The sequence below is a fragment of the Bubalus bubalis genome, chromosome 18 (assembly GCF_019923935.1).
Source record: "Bubalus bubalis isolate 160015118507 breed Murrah chromosome 18, NDDB_SH_1, whole genome shotgun sequence".
Lineage (NCBI taxonomy): Eukaryota > Metazoa > Chordata > Mammalia > Artiodactyla > Bovidae > Bubalus > Bubalus bubalis.
Genome location: NC_059174.1, coordinates 36,668,690 through 36,684,113, shown reverse-complemented (window position 1 = coordinate 36,684,113; position 15,424 = coordinate 36,668,690). Strand labels below are relative to the sequence as shown.

General features: G+C 37.2%; 1 long non-coding RNA gene across 3 annotated transcripts in view; it reads right to left on the bottom strand.

Annotated features, from left to right (window-relative positions):
* LOC112580259 overlaps positions 1-15,424 on the bottom strand; it is a 221,666-nt gene that overhangs the window by 114,612 nt on the left and 91,630 nt on the right. For 2 of the 3 annotated variants that reach the window (XR_006546370.1, XR_006546371.1), the window contains exon 3: positions 9,982-10,161. This is a non-coding gene — a long non-coding RNA (uncharacterized LOC112580259). Of the gene's footprint in view, positions 1-9,716; positions 10,162-15,424 lie in introns of those variants that run through there. The other variant, XR_006546369.1, reaches the window with a different exon arrangement.

The following is a 15,424-nucleotide window of genomic DNA, read 5'->3' as shown; positions in this document are numbered from 1 at the left end:
CTACACTTACCTAAATGAGGTCATGGATCCTCTTCACTTTTGATATCTCCTTTGTCAAATTCCTGAATTGAAATACTGAATTTTAATATTTCTAACACCTAATGTTAGATATACAGTCACCAATGAATTGTCTTCGTACCCACAATTTCCTACGTGCACTTGGTTTTTCCTCTACAGATCACTGATTCTTCAAAACAACATCTGTAATGTCTGTTTTATATTCTGTACACAACAGATACATAACAAATCGCTTGGCTACTAAGGTTAATATGATTATAATATCTAGGAAAGTCCAGCTCTGCCCTGTTTCTTCTAGGTCCCAGGCCCAAGAAGGTTGACCCACAAGTAAGCAGAGATGGAGCCCTCGGTTGAGCTTCACCCTCACCTTCATCCATCTTCTCCACTGCTTGTACCCTGCTGGCCCCAGCTTCACCTTTCTGGCCTCAGGTCTGCCCCAGCCCATGGTCAAATGTGAGGTTCCCTGGTCTACTTCTTTACTTGATTCTTCTACCATCACTTTATTCCCCAGTCCATGGCCTATTTTCTTCCAAGCACTGCATTTGTTCACACAGACTTTTTATAACCTTCCTTATAAGCCACATACCAGGTACTAATTCCAGCCCCAGGAGTCAGATTCTATACAAAGAATCATCTTAAAAGTTCTGAAAACAAATCTTATATAAAGCCCAAGTAAGAAGATGGTAATACCACATACATAAGTCATTTTTTACTAGGATTATATTCAAGGGAAATCAGAAAATTTTTAAAAATCGTTAAATCAAATAATTGAATTCCAAAATTAATAGTTTAGCAGAATGTTTAAATAGATGGAATATTCAGCCTGCCAACTTTTCAGAAAGGGGTCACAAACTGAACCTCAGGCATTTCACTCTTCTGTGAATGAGTTTATCAGTTCTTTTTCTGAAAGTAGGTATTAACAGAAGTGGACATGAAACAACATAAAAAGAAGAGTCTGGAACCAAACAGAGAACAATCTTTAGCTACTTCACAGTTCTACCTGACACCAGTCCTATTTAAAAGGAGATAGTGTGTTCCTCTATTCATCTGAATAAAAGTGTTCAAATGATTTGGAATGCATAGCTTTTACTATTTACAACTTAGATATGTTGGACTGAAATTTAAAATTAATCCTTTCAGCTGCCATATTCCATGAGCTAAAAAAAAATTTGTGTAATATCTCAGTGTAAAATAACGTCACCTCGAGGTCTGTTTAATTTTGCTTTTTTGAGTAATATATTCAAACATTCCTGTTAATGAAGAATTTTAAACAAGCTAAACTGAAAGATTTTTAATAAGATTTGGGGGATGAAACCACCAAGTTACCTGTTTTTCCTCTAGTCTCTCTTAAGTCTTCTCAATTTTATAATTTTTACATGAATTATCTTTGTACTCTGCCATGAATCAGATGGACAGTATAATTTTTTGATGCCATCAATCTAACTTTCACAAGTGTTGGTATTCTTGAATGGGACTCAATTTTTTATGTATTGATGTTATTCATGTATTCATAATGTATTTTGTTAACACATTCCTATATTTCTTCAACTGCTGATTTCAAAATTGGAATTCTCCATTTCCAGCATATTTAGCCACAATTCCCAGCATATTTAGCCACTGTTAGTTTTAACTTTGAAACTGCCATTTTTGGTGGCCAAAATGGTTCAGTCTAATACTAAATTTGGAATTAAGGTAAAAGGTAAAACAAGTACTGTCAATCAGCAGTTTTACTTCTGCCTCTTATTGGAATGATTCTCAGACACTTTCCTTTCTCCTATGAACTAAAGTATCATTTTCTGTCCTGGATATTTATAATAATTTTGAAAACATATACCCGAATCTGCCTCTAAGACTATCTTTCTGCTGTTTTGACTCAGGTGTTCTTGAATAGCCACCCATTCCAACTTTGAGAGAGCCACAGCTTAAATACAATGCAATGCAGATTTTCAAAGACAGGATGGAAATAAGGGTATTTTATGTTCTTCTAAACAGTCTTCAAATTCTACTTCAAGTGGCTTCAAGGATTATTATATAGAAGGTTCTTATAATTCTCTTGCAGTGTGGTATTGTGCCCTAAAGAACCCAGAAATACTCAGAAACTGCAAACATGAAGAATTGATAGTATAAAAAGAATTTTAAATGGCAATAAAATCTTTCATAAAGATATTTACTTTTTGAACATCTGGATATCAAAAAGACTGTACAGAAATTCCAGGAAAGAGTTATTTTTCTTTTGACAATATTAAAATGATATTATCTACAATAACTTACTACGAAATGTTTTTTGTAACCAATGCTTTTAACTTATGTTTTCCAACTTGGATTAATATGTGTATTTTGCATCTGAGAAGGCTAATTCCTTCCCAGATCTCACCAATATAAAATATTTTGTCTTCTGTGTTCCCTGCTATTACCATCATCCGACCCTCCTGCTATCTTATTCTGTTAGTTTTGATACATATGTACATACATACATCTCATCTACTATCTGAACACTCCTTGAGGAGAGAGAATATGTCTCAAATATCTCTCTCTTTTTCTCCCTCAAAATCTTGTATACTGGAAATATCCTTGCACACCAGAGCTCCCATCTCTTGTCCAGCTATTTTTCCCCTTAGACCAATTAGTTACTCTTATCGGCATCTTTCCTGCTATTTCTAGAGAGGCAAGCACAGTGGTCTAGGCACAAACACACCCTAGTTTTACTTCAGAGCTACAACTCAGGTGGTAAGCAGATTCATGTGCTTACAGCTTCTGTGTTCTGTGTAATCCCAGAATGTATGTAGGTACTACATGAAAAATTAAATCAGGTATTAGCTCAAAAGATCTAATGGCCATCTCAGATGTTTCAGGTCTCAAGTTTAACCATATTAAATATTCTTGTATTACTAATTATTCAGAACTGTTAATAATATCCAGGCACAGATTGAGTCACTTCACTAGAGAAACCCTCTCTCAGTAAGCCCAGAAGATTCAAAAAATTTTTATATAAGATCCAAAGGAATCTCCAGGAGAGATACCTTTCAAATAAGCACACAAATACTTTCTACCTTATTTTCTAATGATTAATATTACACTCAAGTAGTACATGGACAGATTTTCAAGGCTAAAATCTAAGGCAAATGTCCAGATAATTAAAGTAAAATATCACAGTGCTCATCTAAGTAACTCATCTAAGTAACTGAAATAATTTAGTTATTACTAACATGTAGAATCAAGGGCCTACATATGGACCCCTTATCTTTGACAAAGGAGGCAAGAATATACAGTGGATTAAAGACAATCTCTTTAACAAATGGTGCTGGGAAAACTGGTCAACCACTTGTAAAAGAATGAAACTAGAGCACTTTCTAACACCATACACAAAAATAAACTCAAAATGGATTAAAGATCTAAACGTAAGACCAGAAACTATAAAACTCCTACAGGAGAACATAGGCAAAACACTCTCCGACATACATCACAGCAGGATCCTCTATGACCCACCTCCCAGAATATTAGAAATAAAAGCAAAAATAAACAAATGGGACCTAATTAACCTTAAAAGCTTCTGCACAACAAAGGAAACTATTAGCAAGGTGAAAAGACAGCCTTCAGAATGGGAGAAGATAATAGCAAATGAAGCAACAGACAAACAACTAATCTCAAAAATATACAAGCAACTCCTACACCTCAATTCCAGAAAAATAAATGACCCAGTCAAAAAATGGGCCAAAGAACTAAATAGACATTTCTCCAAAGAAGACATACAGATAGCGAACAAACACATGAAAAGATGCTCAACATCACTCATTATCAGAGAAATGCAAATCAAAACCACTATGAGGTACCATTTCACGCCAGTCAGAATGGCTGCAATCCAAAAGTCTACAAGCAATAAATGCTGGAGAGGGTGTGGAGAAAAGGGAACCCTCTTACACTGTTGGTGGGAATGCAAACTAGTACAGCCACTATGGAGAACAGTGTGGAGACTCCTTAAAAAACTGGAAATAGACCTGCCTTATGATCCAGCAATCCCACTGCTGGGCATACACTCTGAGGAAACCAGAATTGAAAGAGACACGTGTACCCCAATGTTCATCGCAGCACTGTTTACAATAGCCAGGACATGGAAGCAACCTAGATGTCCATCAGCAGATGAATGGATAAGAAAGCAGTGATACATATACACAATGGAGTATTACTCAGCCATTAAAAAGAATACATTTGAATCAGTTCTAATGAGGTGGATGAAACTGGAGCCTATTATACAGAGTGAAGTAAGCCAGAAAGAAAAACACCAATACAGTATACTAACGCATATATATGGCATTTAGAAAGATGATAACAATAACCCTGTATATGAGACAGCAAAAGAGACACTGATGTATAGAACAGTCTTTTGGACTCTGTGGGAGAGGGAGAGGGTGTGATGATTTGGGAGAATGGCATTGAAACATGTATAATATCATATATGAAACGAGTCGCCAGTCCAGGTTTGATGCACGATGCTGGATGCTTGGGGCTGGTGCACTGGGACGACCCAGAGGGATGGAATGGGGAGGGAGGAGGGAGGAGGGTTCAGGATGGGGAACACATGTATACCTGTGGCGGATTCATTTTGATATATGGCAAAACCAATACAATATTGTAAAGTTAGATAAAAAAAAAAAAAAGAAAGAAAGAAAAGAAAAAAACAAAAAGAATCAAGGGCCTAGGGTTAAGTTCCTGGTCCTGTCACTACCTTCCGCTGAGAGGACTTGGAATGGTCATTTAATCTCTCCAAGTGTGTTTTCTCATATCTTCAGTGAAGAAACTGTCCATCTACCTGAGAGAGATACTTTGAAAATTAAGTTAGAACACGATTTCTCAACCTTGGCACTAGTGACATTTTGGACCTGATATTTCCTGTTGCAAATCTGTGCACTGTAAGATGTTCAGCCACATGTCTGGTCTCTACCTACCAGATACTAGTACTATACACACACACTCCAGTAAGAATAATCAGAAGTGTCTTCAGACATCACCAAAAGTCCATTGTAGGGAGGGGGGCAAAAATCACCCCCACACTCAGTTGAGACTGACTGAATTATATGGTTTATATAAAAGCCTTCATTTATACATGGAATACATATAGGCCTATTATGTGCCAGACACTGTGCCCAAGTCAAATAAGATGTGATTCAAGCCCTCTGTTTACAGTCTAGTAAAGGAGACAGATAAACAAACCAACGTTTGCAGTGATGGCAGTTTGGGAACCTGTGGAGGGGCATGGAACAAAACATTTTGACATTAAAGAGTAGAAGCCACAGGATTTGGTAGCTAAAAGGATGTGGGGGGAAAACAAAATGTTAAAAATGGTTAATTATTATTTAGCATATAAGTCAAAGAGTTTTTCCATAAAAAAAGGAATATTTCCCAGAAGAAAACTCAAACCATGTAAGTGGTCACAAAATAAATATTGACTTCACTGTAAGGGCTTTAATTTTAACCAGTGGAGGAACCCACATAGAACAACTACTCCCTTTCATCCATCCAATTTGCACTCCTATCACCAGAATTATCAAGACCAACATGGGTTGTCTAATTCCTATACTGTAGTTGGACTATCAAGTCCACAAAAAAAAAGGCAGTAGCATGATAAGGAACAATGTGCATAGTTTCTTTATTTCATTCACTGAAGAACACATAATTTTAACATTTTCTAACAGTTTTATTCTATAATGAACTTTAAGCCCAAGTTAAATGCATCTGTACCAATGCCACACACAAAAAAAATAATAAACCTGCATCAGAGTGAAAAACCACCTTTCTCCCTAACAGTAGAGATGTGCAACTTTTCAGTACATTATCTTCATGTGAGGTCCACACAGAGGTGACTATTAGCTCTCCTTTGCTGACAACATCTATCCATTATCTCATGGCAGTTTCTAGCTTGTGTGGCACCAGGAAAGTGTAGCTTAAAGACACAGAACACAGTATTCATTAGAGGAAAGCTAGTTAGAGGCTGCTAATGGGATCCTTTGGCTTCTGGTCCTGCCGTGATTTTTGAATGAGATCCAAATGCCTAACCACGTCAGTTCTTTTTGCAATTGCATGTTACTCAATACCCCAAAATATATGAAAGCCTTCCTGGTTTTTAGAGTTTATAACCCCCCTGACAATGAAGTTCTGTGTGGAAATATCAAAATTCAAGTAACAAAGACAATTTTTAGAGGATCAAAAATAGAAACCATTATTAGAATATAAAAACATTTGTTACTTTAGAATCCACATTTCTAAGAAAAGCAGCCTTATTAAACGACATTTGCTCAATAGGCAATTTTCCTCCATTTAATTTTCATAAATAGATCACTTTGAAATGTATTTCCCCTAACAAAGACTGCACATTAACAACAAATGATACAATATCTTTAAATTTTAATTAATGTCAAGAGATTTATTTTGCTTCTAGGCAACTTAGAGAAACATGTTATTAATATAATTTAATTTAAGGGGGTAGGCATTTGTTTTCTATTTTTAAAAGGGTAGTTCTGAAATTCTGGCCCTGTCAACATCATTTAAACATTCCTGTTCCATGCCTCAATATAATAAATTAAATCAGCATTTTAATTGTGCCCATGCTTTGTGGTTCCTGGCAGCACAAAAAGATTCTCTGTGAGCATGATGTCCCCCAAAAAACCCCACTGAGTGATTAATTACTAGTCTGGAAGATATAAATACGTCTCTCAATAAAGACAGTATGGACTGCTGGAAGCTCTGACCTTATACATCTCTGTAGGACGCCTTAACTTAGCAAACATCCTCCTAATTCAAACAAGACTCTGGCTCTAGCATTCACAGACAGCTTACTATAATACACTGTTTCTCTGTTGAACAGGGTGTTTATTTTAATTAGCATCATTTGGTACATTTACAAGAATCAGAGGGAAACTGGGATTTTTATGCATAAATATGTAACAACCTTAAGGTATATCTGGTCCCTAAGTAAGGAAGAACTGAGAACAAGAAAAAATAACCTTGAGTTTTTATAAAACATCATTTTTAGTATTCCACCTTTAATGTTACACCCTGACATTACTCATGTTTCATTCTGAGTTAAAGGTTTGACCGAAAAACCATAACTTTATAAACAAAGACATGAACCAGTAGGTCTATCTGGCTCTGTCTAAACCTCACATATAACCGTCTGGATTGAGAAGCTATCATGGTCACTTTAGGGGTGAGAAGCTTATTAGAGAAAGGAGTTTTTGGCCACCTCCCCTTACCTCCACATAGTAAAAACAAGAATTGACAAAATTTCTAGAACTGCTTCTACAAAACCAAAATAAGATAAGAGGAATTACACCAATCACTGAAATCAGAAACTGCAAAGTCAACTAAGTTGAAAATAAAGAAATCAAAACTTGAAGCTGGCTCTTTTAAATTGGAGAACTGTCATGTGTAACTTTTTTAATGCTCTGCATTCATGACCATGGCATTTTTTAACAGAACTAAACACCACATCTCCTTCACCCTTTCAGTATGTTTTGCTTTTTTTTCAAAGGAGTGGGAAAGCAAGATAACCACAATCCAGACATCATGTTCCTAACTGACCTATTTAAAACAAGTTGAAAAAAAGGTTTCCTAAAAAGTCAATACACATTTGGCTGAAGAAAAAGTCATTTGTATTCAGACTTTTACCTTGCTGCTATTTATATTGGTATTTCTACTGCTGCTGCTGCTGCTGCTAAGTCGCTTCAGTCGTGTCCGACTCTGTGTGACCCCATAGACGGCAGCGCACCAGGCTCCCCCGTCCCTGGGATTCTCCAGGCAAGAACACTGGAGTGGGTTGCCATGTCCTTCTCCAATGCAGGAAAGTGAAAAGTGAAAGTGAAGTCACTCAGTCATATCCGACTCTTAGCGACCCCATGGAGTGCAGCCTACCAGGCTCCTCTGTCCATGGGATTTTCCAGGCAAGAGTACTGGAGTGGGGTGCCAGTATTTCTACTAGGCTTTGTCAAAGATAGATTTTGAGCATGGTCATCACACTTAACTGCAAGGGTTAAATCACTGAGCAAACGTGAGTCTGAACTGGACTCCTGGAGTCGACTACAAAAGAGTCACACTATTTCAGCACCTTCCAACAAAAAGTAGAGAACCCTTGAATCTTGGCTGGTCTTGTAGCTGTGACCATCAGAATACACATAAATGACACTACACTTACTCTGAGCCTAGGCCTCAAGAGACATTCCAGCTTCCATTCTCAAACTCTTGGACTTCTGTGTCCACCATGGAAATAAACTCAGACTAGCCTGTTAGAGGTTCCATGTCCACGTGGGAAATGGCCCCGGTCATCCCAGTTGTCCCAGATGTGATCTTGTGGATCATAAATCAATCAGCCCTGGCAATCTGCCAGTTGACTGTTAATACATAAGGAGCCCAGCCAAGGTTAATCAAGTTTAGCCCACATCAGATGAACTGCCCACTAACCCCAACCAACAATGTCAACCTGCAATATAATATTGAGCTAAATTAAACAGGTACTTTCTCAGCCATTAAGATTTGAGGTGGTTTTTATGCAGAAATAGATAACAGCTACAGACCCTACAACCTCATAACTGTATCTTTCCCAGGCTTTAAGCCTCAATTCAAGTATTCCTCTATGCTCATGGCCTTTAACAGGTACTAGTGCATGTTCTCTGTTGACCTTTGACTTCTGATATTACTTCTTTCCATAAAAAAAAAAAAAATTAGCACTTAAGCTAAAAAATGCCATATGGTTTTCTCAAAGTGTAGCTAAATATTTGTGTTTCACATACAAATGCTCTCTAGAGTCCATAGTTTATATTTTTAATTATCTAACACACAAAACACACTGGTGTTCCATAAATACTTGATTTGATTAGAAAGTAAAGTAGCTGGAATTTACAACAGATCTTTAAACTGTTTCTGCTTTGCTTTTCTAACTTGTGATGTGTGATTAATATTAGCCTGTTTCACCACAAAGGAGACTGATTTTATACCTTCATATCCCTTTACAAATACAACATATCATAAGTGCCACAGTAAGAAAACAAGAACTAGATAAAATTTAAAACTTCTGTATATAGTAAAAAATACAAAGAACACCATTTTGAAAAGGTAACTAGGAGAAAATAGTTATGGTATATCCAACAAAGAGCTAAAAACCAATAGCATACAAAGAGCTTCTAATAAAGTCATTTTAAAAAAAGACAACCCACAATAAAACTGAGAAAAATACATTGACAGTATTCATAAGTACAAATGAAAAACGTGCAAAGGAGATTAGTCTCACATATAATCAGAAAAAAGTATGTTTAAATAAGGATTTTACCCAGATTATTAAAAATTTTAAAGATTAAATAAAATCCAATATTGATCACTGTGTACAGAAATAGGCTTTCTTTCACAGTAGTGTGGCATGGCTTTTAGGATGTTAATTGGGAACATGCCTTTTAACCCAAAAATATTCACTGAAACCTTGTTTTTAATATAAAAAAACTGAAAAACTAAGTATTCATCAATACTCTCAGGTAAACACTGACTCACCCATCTGCAGAAAACTATGCAAAACTTTAGAAGAATGTGATAGATTTGTATATGCGGACATGAAAAGATCAAGAAATGTTAAATTTAAAAGGCAGGTTGCCAAAGAAGAGTATAACACCATTTTTTATTAAGTATATAATTGCACAGAAAAAAAGGCTAGAATGATATTTTTAAAAGGCTAGAATGATATACACTAAAATAATAGCCATGCTCAGTTAACAGGGGGAGTGCAGCTGAGAGAATGAAGGAAACTAGTAAGTTTTCACGTATTTATGTATCACTTGAATGTCCCACAAGCATAGATATATGTGATGTGCATAAAATTTGTTTATACTACACATACTTGATCAGGAGAAAGGGGCAGAGCACAGACTCATTCAATCAAGGAGTCAAGGAAAGAGCTGTTCCTTCACAGAGGAAATCCCCACTTACATCCTGGTTCACAGCCATGGAATAGTCAGCACCGCACACAGATGAGAGCCAGGACTGGCATCGGGGGCTCCTGGAGCATGATTTCCTCAGTGGCAGAGGAGAGGAGACGCTGAGCAGCTAGCTGTGCCAGGGATATCATGTTTGGCATTTCATAACTACTGTGGGGCATCCTCCTGGAATCTGGAATTAAGAAAAAACAAGCAGAAAGTTAAACTTGAAAATCAACACAGAAAGGATCAAAGGAGAGAGATGAGAGGCTGCCTAAAATAATAACAAAGTTTGCAGTTACCAATCTCCAAGCAATCTCCTAGGCCAACCACCAGGGACTTTCACACATCGTATCTTACTCAATTTCAACAACAACCCTCAGTTGTTTTTATTTTATTGAAGAGAAAATGAACTTAGAGAGGTTAAGGAAATTAGCAAGGATCACATAGCCTATATGCACATGGTAGTGCCAAGGATTTGAATTCAGCCCTGTTTAATTCAACACCTAAGTTTTTAACTATCATGAATGGTATCCCCTCTCCTGTCACAGAAGCAGAAAGTCTTCAGAGTCAGCAATACTGGATGATATTCTTGCTGTATGTGCTAATATAGCTAAGGATATAATAGGTCAAGTAAAACAAGTACAGCTTAGCCATGGAAGCACAGAACAAAGGTTTCAGACAAGCACATGGTGATAGTACCTATTCAAAGAGTCAACAAGAACCTTGGTCCAGGGATACATTTGGTTCCACCAAAAGGGCCACATGCTATATGAACAAACTGAAATTTCTCAGTCTTCCAGCATAAAGGCCAGTGCCTAGACTGTGGATTCACCAAGGCAATGTCACTCCAGAATGCCTTTTAGAGAATGAATAGCTCCTCCATGGGCCTTAAGTGAGCTTCTTTTCTATTAGGAACTTCTATGGTCTTTCAGGTATATTTCCACTCTTTTTGGGTATTTTAACCCTGTTCTGAATTTAATCTAAGTGAATGACACAATCCATTGCTGAAGAATATATATATATATATATATATATATCACAAATCCATCATAAACCTAGGCCACCTGGCTTCTCCCCACAGACCTGGCATTAACACATACAGAATTGGGGTAAGTTTGGGTGCAAGAAAGGAGTTGCAGGGAAGGATGCTGTGTCCTTAAGCTTGAGAAAGAGATTTATGTAAAAATTCTGGAAGGACCCACTAATATTTTGAAAATTCATGTACACTTTTACCTGTTTTGTATATTAGAGGTCTACATGAGATTTTTTTCAAGAATGGATTACACTGCTTTAAACAAAAAAGGCTTGGACATCAGTGAGGTAGAAGGAAGGGATGGCTGATGTTTGGTTCAGTCATGTAATGACTACTGTTTCTTTGGAAATTAATTCTCAGGCATTTGTGGCTATCGCTGATTGAGATGTGGTTGGGAATGGATTACAAGAAGTTCTCCAGAGTGGTTCTACCAGTGCTCTTTTTGATTTACAGCCATAAAAGAGCCATCATAATTAAACCTTCACCCCAACCTTCAATCCTAAATAGATGTAGGTTTTTTAAGCACTATGTTGGGCACAAAAGGAATGCAGAGTTTTCTGAAAAGTGCTAATCATCCCTTCAGGAGGCAGAGAGAATAATCAGTATAGGCTCCATACCTCAGCTGTTGAGTTTAAACCTCAGCTGCTGCTGCTGCTGTTAAGTCACTTCAGTCGTGTCCGACTCTGTGCAACCCCATAGACAGCAGCCCACCAGGCTCCCCCGTCCCTGAGATTCTCCAGGCAAGAACACTGGAGTAGGTTGCCATTTCCTTCTCCAATGCATGAAAGTGAAAAGTGAAACTGAAGTCGCTCAGTCGTGTCTGAATCTTAGTGACCCCGTGGACTGCAGCCTACCAGGCTCCTCCGTCCATAGGATTTTCTGGGCAAGAGTACCGGAATGGGTTGCCATTGCCTTCTCCATTAAACCCCAGAGCTACTCCTTAATAGCCATGTGGTCTAGGGGAAGTTGTGTAATCTCTCCAAGCATCAGAATTTTTATATGTAAGATGTAAACTACAAACTACATTGGATTATTGTAAGGACTAAATACCAGTAAAATGTTTTGTACTAAGGCTCAGATCAAATCTCCTCAAATGTTAGTTTATATATTATCTCATTGGAAACAAAGATTTGAAGATAAAATCAAAAGTAACTTGGAGAACAGAAAGCAGTACAACACAGGGAGGCCATGAATTGAATAGTAAATAGGGAACAGGAAGAGGGAAGAAGGGAAACTAAAGATTTCATAATCTGCTGAGATTTGGGCTTCAGTCTATAGGGTATGGGGATACACTTATAGTTGTTTAGTAATTCACTTGTTCAAAAAAATACATGCTAAGTGCTTACTCTGTGCCAATCACCATTTTAGTGAAGGAAATAAGAAGGTAAGTAAGGTGGGATTTCTGCCCTTGAGCACGTCCATTTTTTAGGAGACACAGACTTATAATACTAAGAGATGGGAGTTATAATAAAAATATGCACCACGTGCTATGGAAAAGAGAGGGTGAAGTTTAGATGACTAAGTTTTACTTCCTAAAAGTATAAGCAGCAGGTCAGAATGTGGGTTAAAAAATGAAGAGAGGTTTATCACAAATATAAGAGGATGAAGTATAACCAACCACTGAGAAAGCATAGCATAGCTGGAATTCAAACATTTGCACCTCCAGGCATCAGGCTGAACCTAAAGCAATGGACCCTAAAAATCTGCTTCCTCACAGTCCACAGGCCTCTCAAAGATATGGGGAAAACACTCTCAAATACTTAGGGTGTCACCTCAGAAAGTTTACTCCTCTGAAGCTAATCTCTGCTTGACTCTTAAGAGCAACTGTGGAGAGGATGTCAACAAAACTTTTCTCTTGTACATTTAAGAATTTCACAATCATTGCCAGTTAAGGATGGGATGAAGAGGAAAGAAACAACAGAATGATTACAAAAATTTTAAGTAGTCTAATGCTGAAGGGGTGATAAACTGGATAATACCTCCCCCTGACAAAGATGTCCATGCCTTAATTCCTGGAACCTGTGACTATGTTACCTTATCTGCTAATGAGAACTTTTCATGTGTGATTAAGGCTCTAGAGAAAGAAACAGGGTGATAGAAGCTCAGATTGGAGCGATGCACCTTGTAGACGGAAGAAGGGGCCCTGAGCCAAGGAAGGTAGTCTTTTCCTATAATCTGGAAAAGACAAGGAAACAGATTCTCCTCCTGGAGCCTCCAGAGGGAACATAGCTCCATCAACACCTTTAACTTCATGAGGCTTATTTTAGACTTTTGACTTCCAGAATTGGAAGAGAATAAATGTGCTTTCTTTTTGAGCCACTAAGCTTATAGTTAGTTACAAAATAAATAGGAAAGTAATATGGGGAGATGGGGCTTCCTTCAGAAACCTCAAAGCTCAGGTAAGTATTTTATTAACCCTCCCAACAGTTTAAAGAGAACGAAAATGGAGACAGAGAGAAGTTAGAGCAAGTCATCCAAGACTAAACAGCAGAACAGGGAAGAAAATACTACCAAGTTTAATACCTGGAACGCAACATGATTCTTCCGACTCCAAAAACGCAGAAAGCTCTCTGGAAGACTACCAAGCTTCGTTTGAGTGAGAAGTTCAGGTCCTATACACAGGAAAGCCCAGGCATTTCATTTTGATGCAATTTCAGGGTCACGGTAAAAGGAAATGATGGGTTATATTTGGTTTTTCTCACTGCCAGTAAAATAACGTTCTTGCTGTAAGTGCTAAGTACTCATTCACTTCACAGCCAGGGATGTCCAGTCCCAACCCAAATAAAAAGTATGTTATTATTAGCCACAGAGACGGAGAGAAAACTCTCTTACTCTCCCAGGGCAGTCAGTTTATGCTAATGTTTATGGGAGAAAAAAGAGAAAAAATGAAGTCAAGAAGAAAACATATCTTTATCACTCACATCCCCAAGCAGATAAACACACTAAGAACCCTAGTGAATGCCAAATTTAGTTCTTTGCATCATTCCCAGCTTGCATATCTCGTGCAGATGTATTTAAATACTGTTATCAATAACACCACTTCCTACAATAAATATTTTTCATTTATGAATTTATGCCCATTTTGACCATGTGAAACCTGCAAATTAAACACACACCAGGAGACGAAGACAAAGGCATACAGAAATCTCCAGCTAAGAAATTTGAAAAAAAAAAAAAAAAGTGTATATATATATATATACACACACACACACACACACACACACACACACACACATATATAGGGAATAAAGAAAAAAATCAACCTTTGATGAAATAATTGCTTCTGCTGTTATTTTTTGCTATTGCTTCAAAAATGTTCTCTCTCTCTCCCCCTTTCTTGTCCCTATAGCAAGCTGCCCTGCTGCTGTGCAGATGAAAGGTCCAGTCTCTTTAAAATTTCATGCAGAGCTCTTCACAACACTGAAGCTTTAAAGGCCCATGGCAAATACAACATACTGTTACACTTGATGGAAGGAGATAAAAATTACATGCAAAATATACTGTATATTCATTGTCTGGAAATAGTACAAAGTTACAGGTTCATGGTAACCAATATGGGTTTATATATTTTGATTTCAATATTTAAAAAAGCAAAAGATACACATGGAGTGAGTATTGTAGCAAAAATAAGAATGAAAATTCAAATCACCCATGGTTAGATTAGGGTCTTAGGATGTGTGAATAATTTTACTTACAGTTTCCCTAAATTATTTTAGATATATAAATGTATGTGTGTGTGTGTGTGTGTGTGTGTGTGTGTGTGTTAGTCGCTCAGTTGTGTCTGACTCTTTGCAACCCTATGGACTATAGTCCACCAGGCTCTTCTGTCCATGGAATTCTCTAGGCAAGAATACTGGAGTGGGTTGCCATTTCCTTCTCCAAGGGACCTTCCTGACCCAGGGATTGAGCCCAGGTCTCCTGCATTGCAGGCAGATTCTTTACCATCTGAGCCACCAGGGTAGCCCTGTATATTTAAAAGACACCAGAAGACACAAAGGGCAGGAAAAAAAAATATTTTCTAAAACTTGTATATAACATGGGGTTCTTTAAGTTATTTTTAAATCTCTATAAGAAAAAAATGGAGATGATACCTTTTTAATTTTCACATATAAAATTATCTAAAAAAAAACATTAAGAGATAGAACTGAAGATACTGGAATGCAGAGCACAGTAATTCCAAAAGCAAGTTTATCAATCATTACTCACTGAGGCTTAATTACAAAGGGTGAATTTGATTATAAAATTTTAAATTTACAAGTTAACCATCATTATCTATATATCTAAATTTTAGGTATTTTACTGTAGCTGTTTTCAAATGGCCTGAATTAGGCAGACTCATCCATTTGCATTTACTATCTTCTTTCAAACATTTCAGTTCAGTTCAGTTGCTAAGTCACGAGGGCTCTTTGCAACCCCATGA